This window comes from Ipomoea nil, unplaced genomic scaffold (assembly GCF_001879475.1).
Source record: "Ipomoea nil cultivar Tokyo-kokei standard unplaced genomic scaffold, Asagao_1.1 scaffold1768, whole genome shotgun sequence".
NCBI lineage: Eukaryota > Viridiplantae > Streptophyta > Magnoliopsida > Solanales > Convolvulaceae > Ipomoea > Ipomoea nil.
In genome coordinates this window covers 397,577-409,681 of record NW_017618196.1, presented here as the reverse complement: position 1 = coordinate 409,681, position 12,105 = coordinate 397,577, and the positions used below count along the sequence as shown (strand labels likewise).

The 12,105-nt window shown below is 35.8% G+C and overlaps 2 protein-coding genes and 1 long non-coding RNA gene across 7 annotated transcripts in view; 1 reads left to right on the top strand and 2 right to left on the bottom strand.

Moving 5' to 3' along the window:
- LOC109192092 (putative late blight resistance protein homolog R1A-10) overlaps window positions 1-12,105 on the bottom strand; it is a 185,287-nt gene that overhangs the window by 143,370 nt on the left and 29,812 nt on the right. The gene's annotated exons all lie outside the window — the stretch shown is intronic.
- The window catches only part of LOC109192085 (putative late blight resistance protein homolog R1A-10), a 44,707-nt gene that overhangs the window by 26,788 nt on the left and 5,814 nt on the right, over window positions 1-12,105 (bottom strand). Inside the window, exons 7-10 of one of the 5 annotated variants that reach the window (XM_019342688.1) lie at window positions 11,408-11,509; window positions 11,119-11,344; window positions 10,875-10,929; window positions 8,827-8,957 (exon numbers count right to left, since the gene is read on the bottom strand). The exons of 3 other annotated variants lie outside the window; for them this stretch is intronic. The gene's annotated coding sequence lies outside the window, so the exon portion shown is untranslated. Of the gene's footprint in view, window positions 1-8,826; window positions 8,958-10,874; window positions 10,930-11,118; window positions 11,345-11,407; window positions 11,510-11,675; window positions 11,695-12,105 lie in introns of those variants that run through there. One more of the 5 variants, XM_019342689.1, reaches the window with a different exon arrangement.
- On the top strand, window positions 9,469-11,672 carry LOC109192098. Its single transcript, XR_002056045.1, has 3 exons — window positions 9,469-9,479; window positions 11,211-11,292; window positions 11,591-11,672. It is a non-coding gene; the product is annotated as an uncharacterized LOC109192098 (long non-coding RNA).

Below are 12,105 nucleotides of genomic sequence, written 5' to 3'. Positions count from 1 at the left end.
AGCCTTGAGTGCAAAGTCTCGGATTTGGATTTCTAAATCTCCATCACCACTGGATTTGTTGTCGAGAAAGGCTTGCAAACAAGAAAGGTTTGCATGGAAAGATTTGATTAGTGGTCGATGGAGAGACAGCCTCACCCTTGATGTGGGTTGCAGAAACTCAATCTCAATGCTCCTAATTAGAGAAGTTAAAGCAACACAAGCCATCTCTGATCTCTCTCTCAATTGCAATCTTTAATTTGGTAAAAATATGTAATATACAGAAGCTGAACACTGAAAGATAGATTAATTAGATAAAATATGCAATCAAGAGTACGAGAAGAGCTTGCTGGCTGCCTGGCTCCTTTATTTGTCTTCTTACCATGCCCGGCCGCCGGCCCTACACATCACTTCCATCTCGGCTCAATGACTGAAATAGGAAGCAGTTAGGAGGCAACCACAAAAATGAGAAGATTTTAAAAAATGTACACTAGTAAAAATTCATTTGGGACATGTCTGACAAGGAACGTAAGTCTCAAATGAAAATTTTTTAAATTGTTAACAAAAAAATTTGAAAAATAACAAGAGATGCAAGTGGTACTTTTGTTTCTTGAGCGTATATGAAATGAAGACAAAACGCAAGTGACAATTGCATTTTTTGTATTGCACTATTCCTTGGAGCCCCTTAATGAGCCGGGTTAGCAAGGTTGTGGCTTGTTGGATTGTGGCCACCCTGTCTTAAAAGCTTAGGGCTAGAGGTGTGGCGATTGGAGTTGACCCGCCATTGCGATTGTTGTTGAGTTGGTCCCGTAGATCCCCTGCCGAACACTACGCAAAAATTCTCATTTTAACACCAAACTCACTAATGGGACATGATCTTATATGAATAAGCCTTGGTGAACAAAAATCAATGTACTGAACACTGCACAAAATTTTCCAAAATCATTTTCAATGGATATGGAGAAATAATATCCTTTGTCCAAAATCATTTTCAATGGGATAGGATCTTATATGAATAAGCCTCAGTGAACAGTAATCCACTCTACTGAATACCCCACAAATTTCTCATTTTAATGGAAGTGGACTAAAACTTTACATGTATAACCCCCAAGAGGTTTTCAAACTCAATGGGTAGTAAATGATCCAAGTAGCTAGGACATGTTTCTACTGACTACTACTCAAACGAGGTAATAACCCAAGTGAACAGTAATCATTCTACTGAACACTACGCAAATGGAACTGGATCAAAATCTTCAGTGACACACCCCCAAGGGGTTTCAACCCGATGAGTAGTAAATAGCCCAAGTAGCCCAAGATGATTTCTACCGCAAATTATTCTATGAACCCACGTCCAAATATTCACAATTTACATTTTAAAAATTCAAATGTGTATACTATGAACACACAATGTAAACATATATGTAATTGATTACCTTATTTTGTATTCAAAGTTCCTTTCAAATACTACAGTCACACAATATTAACAAATTAGGATTTGATGACCTTGTATTGTATTCACAAATTCCCTTCTACAGCTATTATGTGTTTTGACTTAGAACACAATTTATGTTCTAGAAGTTTACAATTCCAATACTAAAAATACACAATTTATACGTCGTTTAAGATCAGGGTCCACCTTGCAAAGTGGACCTTGGTCCATGGTATAACATGCAAATGTTACTGTGAACCGCGGTCCACAATGTATTGTAGTCCAGGTATCAAAACGGTGTCGTTTCTTTTAATGAAAAGAAACGGCACCCGTTTCGCGCCGTTCCGCAAAAAGTAACTTTGTTTGTATAACATATTCAGTTTCATTTTATATACACTGTAGTTTCATTTCAACAGAACTACAATTTCATTTCTTTATAACTACTATACAGTTTCATTCGACAATATACACTCAAATATGTGAAACTGTTATTCAGTTTCATTTTATATACACTATAATTTCATTACAACACAATTACATTATCATTTCAATATAACTACAATTTCATTGGACAATATACACTCAAATATGTGAAATTGTTATTCAGTTTCATTTTATATACACTGAAATTTCATTTCAACACAACTACAGTTTCATTTGACATTATACACTCAAATATGTGAAATTGTTATTCAGTTTCATATTATATACACTATAATTTTATTACAACACAACTACACTATCATTTCGATATAACTACAGTTTCACTAGACAATATACACTTAAATATGTGAAACTGTATATGCTATTCAATTTCATTTTATATATACTATAGTTTCATTTCAACACAACTACAGTTTTATTTAGTAATATAAAAATAATATGTGAGGCAGTTTCATTTTAAATACACTGTAGCTTCATTTTGTAATTAACATACCAAAAATACGAGCTCCGTTAAACTGTAACGCAACCGTTTCTTTACTTAAAGAAACGGCGCCGTTTTTGGACCATGGTCCACGATATAATTGTTGGGTATAACAACTCGATTTCTACCGGGCTACTATGCAAAATAAGACATATAGTACTAGTATTCAAGATGTTTTATACTGAATACTCCCCATAAAATCGGAGTTTTAACTCAAATATTTGGATACTACAGTCAAAACAAGGGTACAACAACCCCAATAAGTTTTCCAAAATATTTGATTTCTCCAAATATATACTTTCTCCAAAATATGTGATTTCTTCAAAATATATAATTTCTCCAAATATGTACTTTTCTCTAAATATATATTTGGAGAAATATATTACCCCAAGATGACATCTTTGCTCGACAAAAACATAATCATCGCAACTGCTGCACAAACAAACATCGAGTTTCCAATGACGTGTATGATATGACTAGTTATCACACACACATGTATGATATGATTAGTTACCACACACACATTGCGCGAATAGTCTGATGTTCAATGTGTATTTTTGAATTAGTGTTTCATAATTTATCAAAGTATCATTCCGTATCTTGGCGTATATCAATGCAAGTGATAACGTAAATAGTCTCAGGATTACAACTACGCTATGAATACGTATGTTGTGAACAAATAAAAGAAGGTGCTCGTAGGTCAGTCATCTACCGGGTGATTACTGAGCGGTACAAGGCTAGACTACGTTGTATTACAAGTAACGAATGATTACAAGTGAAGTAGATTGCAACGTAGAGTAAATTACGAGTGGTGTGATGTTAAAAATAATGCGTTGTTGTTACAATGAGATGAATATGACAAGTGAGTGAGAGGATCCTCCTATTTATACTAAGTAAGTCAACTATGCATTTATTGCTCTAAATGTAAGTGACTTGGCGTGGCGCGTTCTTGTTGGCTTAGTCAAATGGTTGCCCCGTAGTTACGTGTAGGATTGTCCGAGGTGACAGAACTATTATTCTTGTAAGTTTTCAGGCGCCCTACCTGCAAACACTATCTAGTGGCTTCCTTGTAGTGTAAGCTAAACTTTCCAGTTCGCGGAGTGCGTCGCTGTAACAACCCAAAATTTCATTTTATAAATCCAGTATTAAGAAATTCCAAAATAGCTTTTCACTCCATTAAAAAATTTTGCGATCAAACGGTGTTTGAATAAAATAATTTTGTCGCATTTTAAATTAATTCGACACCGAAGAAATAAATTCCATTCGAAAATCCCTAAGTTTTCGGGTACTTCGCGTACCAAGATTTAAATCAAGAATTTTATCTGAGTGAGACCATGAGAATTCAAAAGGGAATTTTGAACAAGTGTTCAACCATTTAGCTTTTGGAAAAATTCACTTTCAACTCCAAAGTAATAAAAGATAACATTTCTAGCCCATGGTTCATGTTACATGGTGGACCACAAGACATCCAAAATCCCTTATAGAATTATCTTTTATCTTGGAAAATTACCCCTTTGCCCTCAAACAATCATTGTGAATCATCCTAGGGTTTTGAACCCTATATAAACCCTCTTATTCCATCTCATTTTCCTGTTCTCATTCTTTGCCTCTTCCTCACATTGTTTGTCTGTCAAGAACAAGAAGAAAGACAACAACCTAGTAAGCTTGTTCATCCTTCATTCTAGCCTCTTTTCTCTTCTAGTTTTCTTTAGTCTTAGAGGTTCTAGGCTAAGGATAGAAGGTGTGTTTGGGAAGTGTAGGTGGTGAAGGAGGCTCAAGCTAGGTCAAGAGGAAGAAGAGATCCAAGCAAGAAGACTAGACTACAAGAGGTATAACCGTACCCCCATGGATTCCTCTTTAGATTTGGCTCTGTGAAGCCTGGTTTTGAGTAGAAATGAGTAGAAACTATGAGATTTTGATGTGTTTATGCTTAGAAGTGATCTAGTATGTGTTTGTGAGTTGTTGAGATTGTTTTGGACTTGTTTGAATGAGATTTTGCAGGAGAAATGCCATCTGGTGCACAACAGCACAAGATCAGAGTGGCGGCCCTAGCCGCGGCGCATCAGAAGGGCCGCCGGCTAGAGCCGTGGTGGCACGGGACTAGGGCACGGCCCTAGAGGAGGGTCGTTGCCTAGTCCCGGCGCATCAACGGGACTCCAGGGGCGGACTATGAAGAGTCCCGCCCCAGGTCCCTGAGTATTGTTTGTGAAGGATTTTTGTGTAGTGGGCGGGCCCTTGTGGCTCAGCTACGTGTTGTTTCGGACCGAGTGTTACGGGCCCTTGTGGCTCGGCTCTTCGGAATCGTCTCGACGCACGTTTTGGCTTTGATTTCGTTGAATTTGGATTAAAAACAAATATGTTATGAAGGATTATGTGAAGAATTGTTACACAATGCATATTTTGCTAAGTTCCCTGTGTTTGAGAAATTGTTGATTTTATGATCAGATAAGATTTTTATTGAGTATAGAAGCATGATCCTTTGAGAATATGATTTATTATGAAAGTATGATTAAATTGTATTATTTGATCAATGAGAATAGAAGCATATTTGTTGAGTGAAATATATAGACATTGCTATGTTGCAAACCGAGCATGATGATATATTTTTGAATACTTCATGTTAGTTTATACATGAATTAGAAGCATGTTATAGAGCACTTTGACATTTCACATGAGTCATATTTCAAAAATTCATAAAGGGCCAACGTGGGTCCAAGAATACTTTCAAAAACCATAAGCATGTGGTATATCATTCTTTGATGCATTGAGAAATAGTAGAATTGTTGCATGCATGAGATTGAAGCATGAGAGATATATTTATGTATTATCTATATCGATGAGGTTTTGGAGGATACCATTTGGACTATGTTCTTCTCGGGAGATATTTATGGACATTGCGGTCCCAGTATATGTAACGCGGCATATTTCCACGTTACAAGGTTGGAAACTTCCCGCCGGGCTTGGAACCCTAGTTAGGGGGTGTGTACACTAATAGTTTGATACCTGATTCCACAGAGTTTGAACCACGAGATTGGTTTCGTAAACGGTAGGAAATATTGGGTCGGAATTATGCCGTTCCCGATGGGGTAATTCACACATTTGTGAAACCCTAAACCGTCTACGAGTATAAGAGAAAGAAAGAGAGTCAACAGAGACTCAAGAAAGAGAGTCAACAGAGACTCAAGTATGAGAGTCAATAAAGACTCGAGAGAAAGAAAGAGAGTCAAGAAAAACTCGAGAAAGTAACAAAGAAACCTCCATAGAAAGTACTCTAATTTATATATGAGTGTATGATTATATTATTGCACTAGATTGCATATGAGCATGATTATATTATTGCATTAGATTGCATATGAGCATGAGTATATTGTTACACGAGATTGCATACGAGTATGGATATATTGTTGTACGAGATTGCATACGAGTATGAATATATTGTTGCACGAGATTGCATACGAGTATGAATGTATTGTTGCACTAGATTGCATACGAGTATGAATATATTGTGGCACTAGATTGCATAAGAGTATGATTATATGGTTGCACAAGATTGCATATGAGTATGAATATATTGTTGCAATAGATTGCATAAGAAGCATGATCATAATGTTATACATGATTGTATACGAATAGAGCATTGTAAAAGATTGTTTAATGAGAAGTTTAACTTGAGATATTCATTGAGCCTGATTATCGTGTTGTAGTAGAAGTTCCACTTATCAAGTTATGTGGTAAGAATGTGAAAGCATGTAAATACCTGTGGTATAGACCTTTAACATGATCCTGTCTGTAAGCATGAATTGTTTGATAAGCTATTTGAGAAGTCTATATGTTGATGAATATACGTGATCAGTCTTATACATATATAAGCATGCCAGCTGATATTATAGGGTGCAATCATTTAGAAAGAATGTGTTAATTCTTAAGATGAGTTGAAATTAGCTTATTGCTATAAAGATATCAAATGTTTTCAAAGTATATGCTAGAATGCTTTACAGGGTTGAGTGTGGTTATACTTAGTTTCGTGCTAACAGGTGTTTTTCCTGTTTGTCTATGTGTTGCTTGCAAAACCCCTTTCAGGTGGGCCCATCAGTGAGAAGAGATCGAGTTAGATTAGTCTCTTAGTTTTGAGATTTCTAAACTCTAGTTTTAATTATGATCATGTTATGGATTTAGACTTATGACTTTATGGTTTTGAGGATTGTTGTAGACTGTGTTGGGGTGACGTTTTTCCCCCTTACTTTTCCAGTATTTATTTCTAGTACCCAGACTTAATCTTATTTGTAGTTTTACCCCTTTTAGCCTGTGCAATCACCAAAGAATGGTGATTGTGGCGGTGACACTTCCACTATTATCTCCTAGTTTTCCGCTGCATAGTTATGTTAATGACTATTTAGAGATGTAATTAAGTGTTAGAAAAGTGGGGTGTTATAGTCGCACCGTAAGCCGACGGGGTGACCTACGGCGGACCGGGCGGGGTGGTGCTCCGTTGCGCCAATTCCATGGGTGATTCGAGAACATCTTCACCTATCCAAGGCATGTTAACACACGAGCGGTATGACAAGTGATTTGACTCATCTGGCCGGCGGATCTAACGAATCGACCGGGTGACTAATGGCGGACCGACCGGGTGGTTGAATTACGGGTAATCCTTGTGCGTAATGTATGTAGTTAATATCTTTGAACTATTTTATCTAATTAATTATGATTCATATTTTGTTTTGAATATTTTTTCTCACTATTTTGGTTTTTCATTCCTAGAATATTTATGGTCTTACCTCTAAGTGTTTTTTTTTTTTTTCAAAATATCTTATTAGTTTTAATTTCGCCCCTACTTGCGAGAAGATTTCTGGATTTGATTCTGATGCGGCAAAGTACAACATATAACATAGAAGAGGAGCTAGCAACAATTATAGACCAATTCTAAAGGAGAAAATGCATGCATAACTAACTAGACTAAAATTAACAGACTACTATGAGATTATCAGTACAAATATTAATTCTTAACACTTTGAATATAGTCATTCTTCTGTACTTAAAATAACCATATCTCTTAAGACTCAAATTATGAGGTATTCCTATAGGCACACGTTTCTTTCTTTCTCTCTCTCTCTCTCTCTATATATATATATATATATATATATATATATATATATATATATATATATATATATATATATATATATATATATATATATATATATATAAATGGCAACCTCCCCAATAATAGGACATTATGTTTAGAGTTCATATGTTATTTTGAATGTATAGAATGAGTTAGTTTCATTTTTTATCCTAAATTTATATGTGACAATCCATTTTAAGTTCTTTTTTTATTAGAACATCCACTTTTGGTCATAGTATTATTGTGGTATAACTATTTTTGGTTCTTTATTAACAAAACAGTTTAAATATCGTAAAATACAATGACATTCCGGTATTCAATTATGATTTTTTAAAAACAAAATAAACAAAAAAAATATAACAATTCAACCTACTTTATATAGAAAAGATTGAGATGTCTTTGTATTTAACAACATTTCAACGATTTTGTTGGAGGATGACTAAAAATGGTTATGTCATAATAATACTAGGACTAAATGAAGATGTTCTAATAAAAAATGACTAAAAGTAGACTGTCACCTATAACTCTAGGACAAATAATGGAATTAACTCTTTATAGAATCCACTCGCAACAACCAATAAAATTTCATTAGTAGGCATGAATTCGTGAGATAAAGATAGAATTAAGAATGATGTGCGTAATAGTGCAGTTTCTAGTTTTGGTTTTCCATGTGAACATATCATTGAGATTCCTTTTTGTTTGTTCTTTTTTCCCCTTTGTACACCACCCCCCCACCGCCCCCCCCCCCACACACACCTAAAAAAAAAAAAAAAAAAAAACTAATTGGAAATGGCTTATTAACTTATGCCAGCTGATAAGGGAATAAAGAAAAAGTGCATAATGGGAACAAAGAAAAAGTGCATAATTCCAGTAATGGAATATAGAAAATAACTCATGCCAGCTAACAAGTGAATAAAAAGAAAAAGTGGCCAAGATTCATCTGGTTTCCTTTGTTTCTATCTCCCCTGAAACATAAGATGGGAGGTTATTCATAGTGAATTAGATCTAATAAGAGAAGTTTTCAAAATTATACTTAATTAGCCTTGCAGATCAATATCAATCTGCAGAACAAAATAACCAAGCAATTCTTCTCACCTCTTCATCTCCAATAGCTTGAGCACTAGCAGCTTCCAAGCAGGGCATTCAATTAGCACACCAATCTGCAAAAACATATCAAAACAAAGAATGAATATAATTGCATCCAGAAAAACAGAAAAGAAATAGATGTGTCGAGTCATATCATCATCTCAATCGATCATATAGGCACTAGATGAATCAACCTGCATGCCACAACCACCTACATGATTTCTTTGGAAAACATCAACATTATATTAGTTAACTCGAGCATAAGGGCAAGGGCTTCACCAATCTGCATGGAATAGGGGTTTTTGTCAACATTGCATAGAGTGTGACTCTCAAATTGTTCTACCATGGTTGGCAGGAACATCATCACCTTGAAGGGGAATTTTGAATCTTGTAGATGCTAGTAAGTACGTGATAGCCTGGGGCATTAGCGGGAAGTAAGGATGTGTTATGTGCTCCCGTCATGGGCAAGAAAACATAGGGAAAAAGGAAGAAAGAATAATAGTTGGAAAAAGAAAAGAAGAGAAGAAGACACTGGGTTTGCTTGAGACCCAAAACTCCCTTAGACCCTTTTTGGGATTAAACTTTTGCTTCTTCTATTATTCCAAATAACACTCCCTTTTATAGGGTTGATTACAAAGGTTCCTAAACTAAGAATAATTATTTGGTAGCTTCTAAATAATTAATCTACCTAAACTAATTTTGAAGACTAAGAGTAATAAGCTAATTAACTATTTAGTAATTTCTAAATAACTATTTATTAGTTTCTAAATAACTATTTAGTAATTTATTAATATTTAAACTATGTAATATAATAAAATAAGACTTCCTCAGCATGTATCATTACACCCCTCCTAGACATCAAGCTTGCCCGCAAGCTTGATAACTTTGCGCATCACGTAGCCAACACTTCCCACGATCAAATGGCCTCACCAAAAGAAGTGCAAATGGAAAAGCCTTTAGTGGCATTCTACTGATCAATGGAGGAGCAAACAGTGGTGAGGAAGAACCCAAACTTGGACATCCTTTGAGGGAGTTATTTGGAACAGCAACATTGGATGATGAGGGAGACACCAAAGATGAAGACTGACCAATACCATACGATACAACCCTTAAATGAGATGGGGTTGGAGAGTGGGGAAATAACCTTCCCACGCATAGGACAGTTTTTGGAAAGGCCACAATCTCAATTTCAGTAGCCGTTTGTGTTGAAACGACATGAGGCTGATCGGCTGAAATAGTGGCTTGCATTGGCGCTATCTCCACATGTGGGTGATCAACAATGATTGTGAATGATGAATCATCCACGTTGAGTGATGTAACATCGCCATCTGTTTGCTGACTTCCTAAGGAAGTTGGCGTATTGATTTTTAGTGTTTGGTCATTGAGGAATTCTGTAATACATTGCTTCAGGTCATTGGGAAATCCACCCAATTCTCCACAGCGACGTCTGCATAGCTCTTTTGCTAAGAGTTTCAACTCATTCACTGTTTCTTTGAGAGCTTCAAACTCAGACCGAGTGACGCCCATGACGCCGGCAACGGAACCAATGTTATGTGCTCCCGTCATGGGCAAGAAAACATAGGGAAAAAGGAAGAAAGAATAATAGTTGGAAAAAGAAAAGAAGAGAAGAAGACACTGGGTTTGCTTGAGACCCAAAACTCCCTTAGACCCTTTTTGGGATTAAACTTTTGCTTCTTCTATTATTCCAAATAACACTCCCTTTTATAGGGTTGATTACAAAGGTTCCTAAACTAAGAATAATTATTTGGTAGCTTCTAAATAATTAATCTACCTAAACTAATTTTGAAGACTAAGAGTAATAAGCTAATTAACTATTTAGTAATTTCTAAATAACTATTTATTAGTTTCTAAATAACTATTTAGTAATTTATTAATATTTAAACTATGTAATATAATAAAATAAGACTTCCTCAGCATGTATCAGGATGGTTCATGGTTATAGAGAGCAAAACAAAACCTTTTTTCTGGCAAGTATGACTGTTCAATATGAGTGGGGGATGCGGGTAGGGGTGAGCAAACGGTTGGTCGGTTACATAACCGACCGAAAAATCGAAAAACCGACCGTGATTTTTGACCGCCATAACCGACGGAAAGTAATACTATAACTGACCGAAAAACCGATCGTCGGTTTCGGTCATTTTCGGCCGGTAACCGAAAAACCGAAATTATTTTAAGATCAATAACCGAAACCGACTTTTTTGGTCGGTTCGGTTATCAGTTATCGGGCGGTTAACCGATATTTTGCTCACCCCTAGATGCGGGTGGTTAATTGATCTGAATCTTGATGGATGATTGCTTGAGCAATTTCTAACCTTGATGGATTCCTTTCACTGTGTAGGTTTATCTCTCATGGAATCTCCTCCATCCCTTTGGTCCAAAAAAATAAAATTAAAACTCATAGAAAAGAAACAGAAGTAAAGCCATATCATTATCAATATAGGCATGGTATGTATGAAATATGAATCTACCTACCCACTTGTCCCTATGACTAACATGATATCTTCGAGCATCAACATTATAAAACTCTAAGGAAAATATACGCTCGTTACTGCTTACCCCTTGATAAGTTGACATTCACAGTGGCTCACTCTAGACGGCTAACACTAGCCTGGCAACAAGAGCACTAATGATAGGTACTGAAACCCAAGGAGTCATCCAAAAGACTACTTCCAATAGGATTGGGAGAACTTAAGTTTAAGTACCACTCCATCGTCTCCATCATGTTAGGAAGTCAGCATTGAGAGGAAGTTCTTGAGCCCAAGCTTCAATACCATTGGATACTCTGCAGCAGCAATCACAATAAGTTTCTTGCATTCGTCAACTGTTCACCAAAGATAGTTACTACCTGAGCTGTGCTATCCATTGCCTTTGACAAGACCTACAGGGTAGGTCTAGGAATACTTTATCAGTCTGTTATGTCTGATTGAGGCAGTTTATCCTTAATGTCCTGCAAATCAGAAACTGTTTGTCTGTCAAAGAATACCCACTGCATTTTTTATTTTATTTTGAAACAAGGCAATTGTGATAGCACTTGGAATTGAATTTAGTGAGTAACAAGGGGAGAAAAGCACCAAACAAGAAATCTAAGTTCTGTGTTGATGAGGAACCAATTCATTTATAACCTTCAATCATCTGTAACAAGGAAGCAACACCATTTCATTTCATATGCCATTAAATGCAAATACAAAGACACAAGCCAACTTGTCAACTAACTATACACTCTTCTGATCTATATGTGATTCAGGCAGGCTCCATGTACTCCAACTTGCACTAAACCTTATCAAATTATCCTCATTACCCACCCTGTTTACACTGAAAGGAATGCAACACACATATCATCATCATCTTCATAAAAATAGAGTTCTTAGCCATTAAAGAGGTGTGAGTTTTGGGAGCTTCTCCATTTTTTATTTCATACTTTGAATTGTTGGCAAATTGAATGTATCATTCATTTATTAGGAATTTTTTCCTTACAGTAATAGTAATCCTATTTGATCTTTGAATTACTAATACAATAATATAATTAGTAGTTGATGAGTGTGG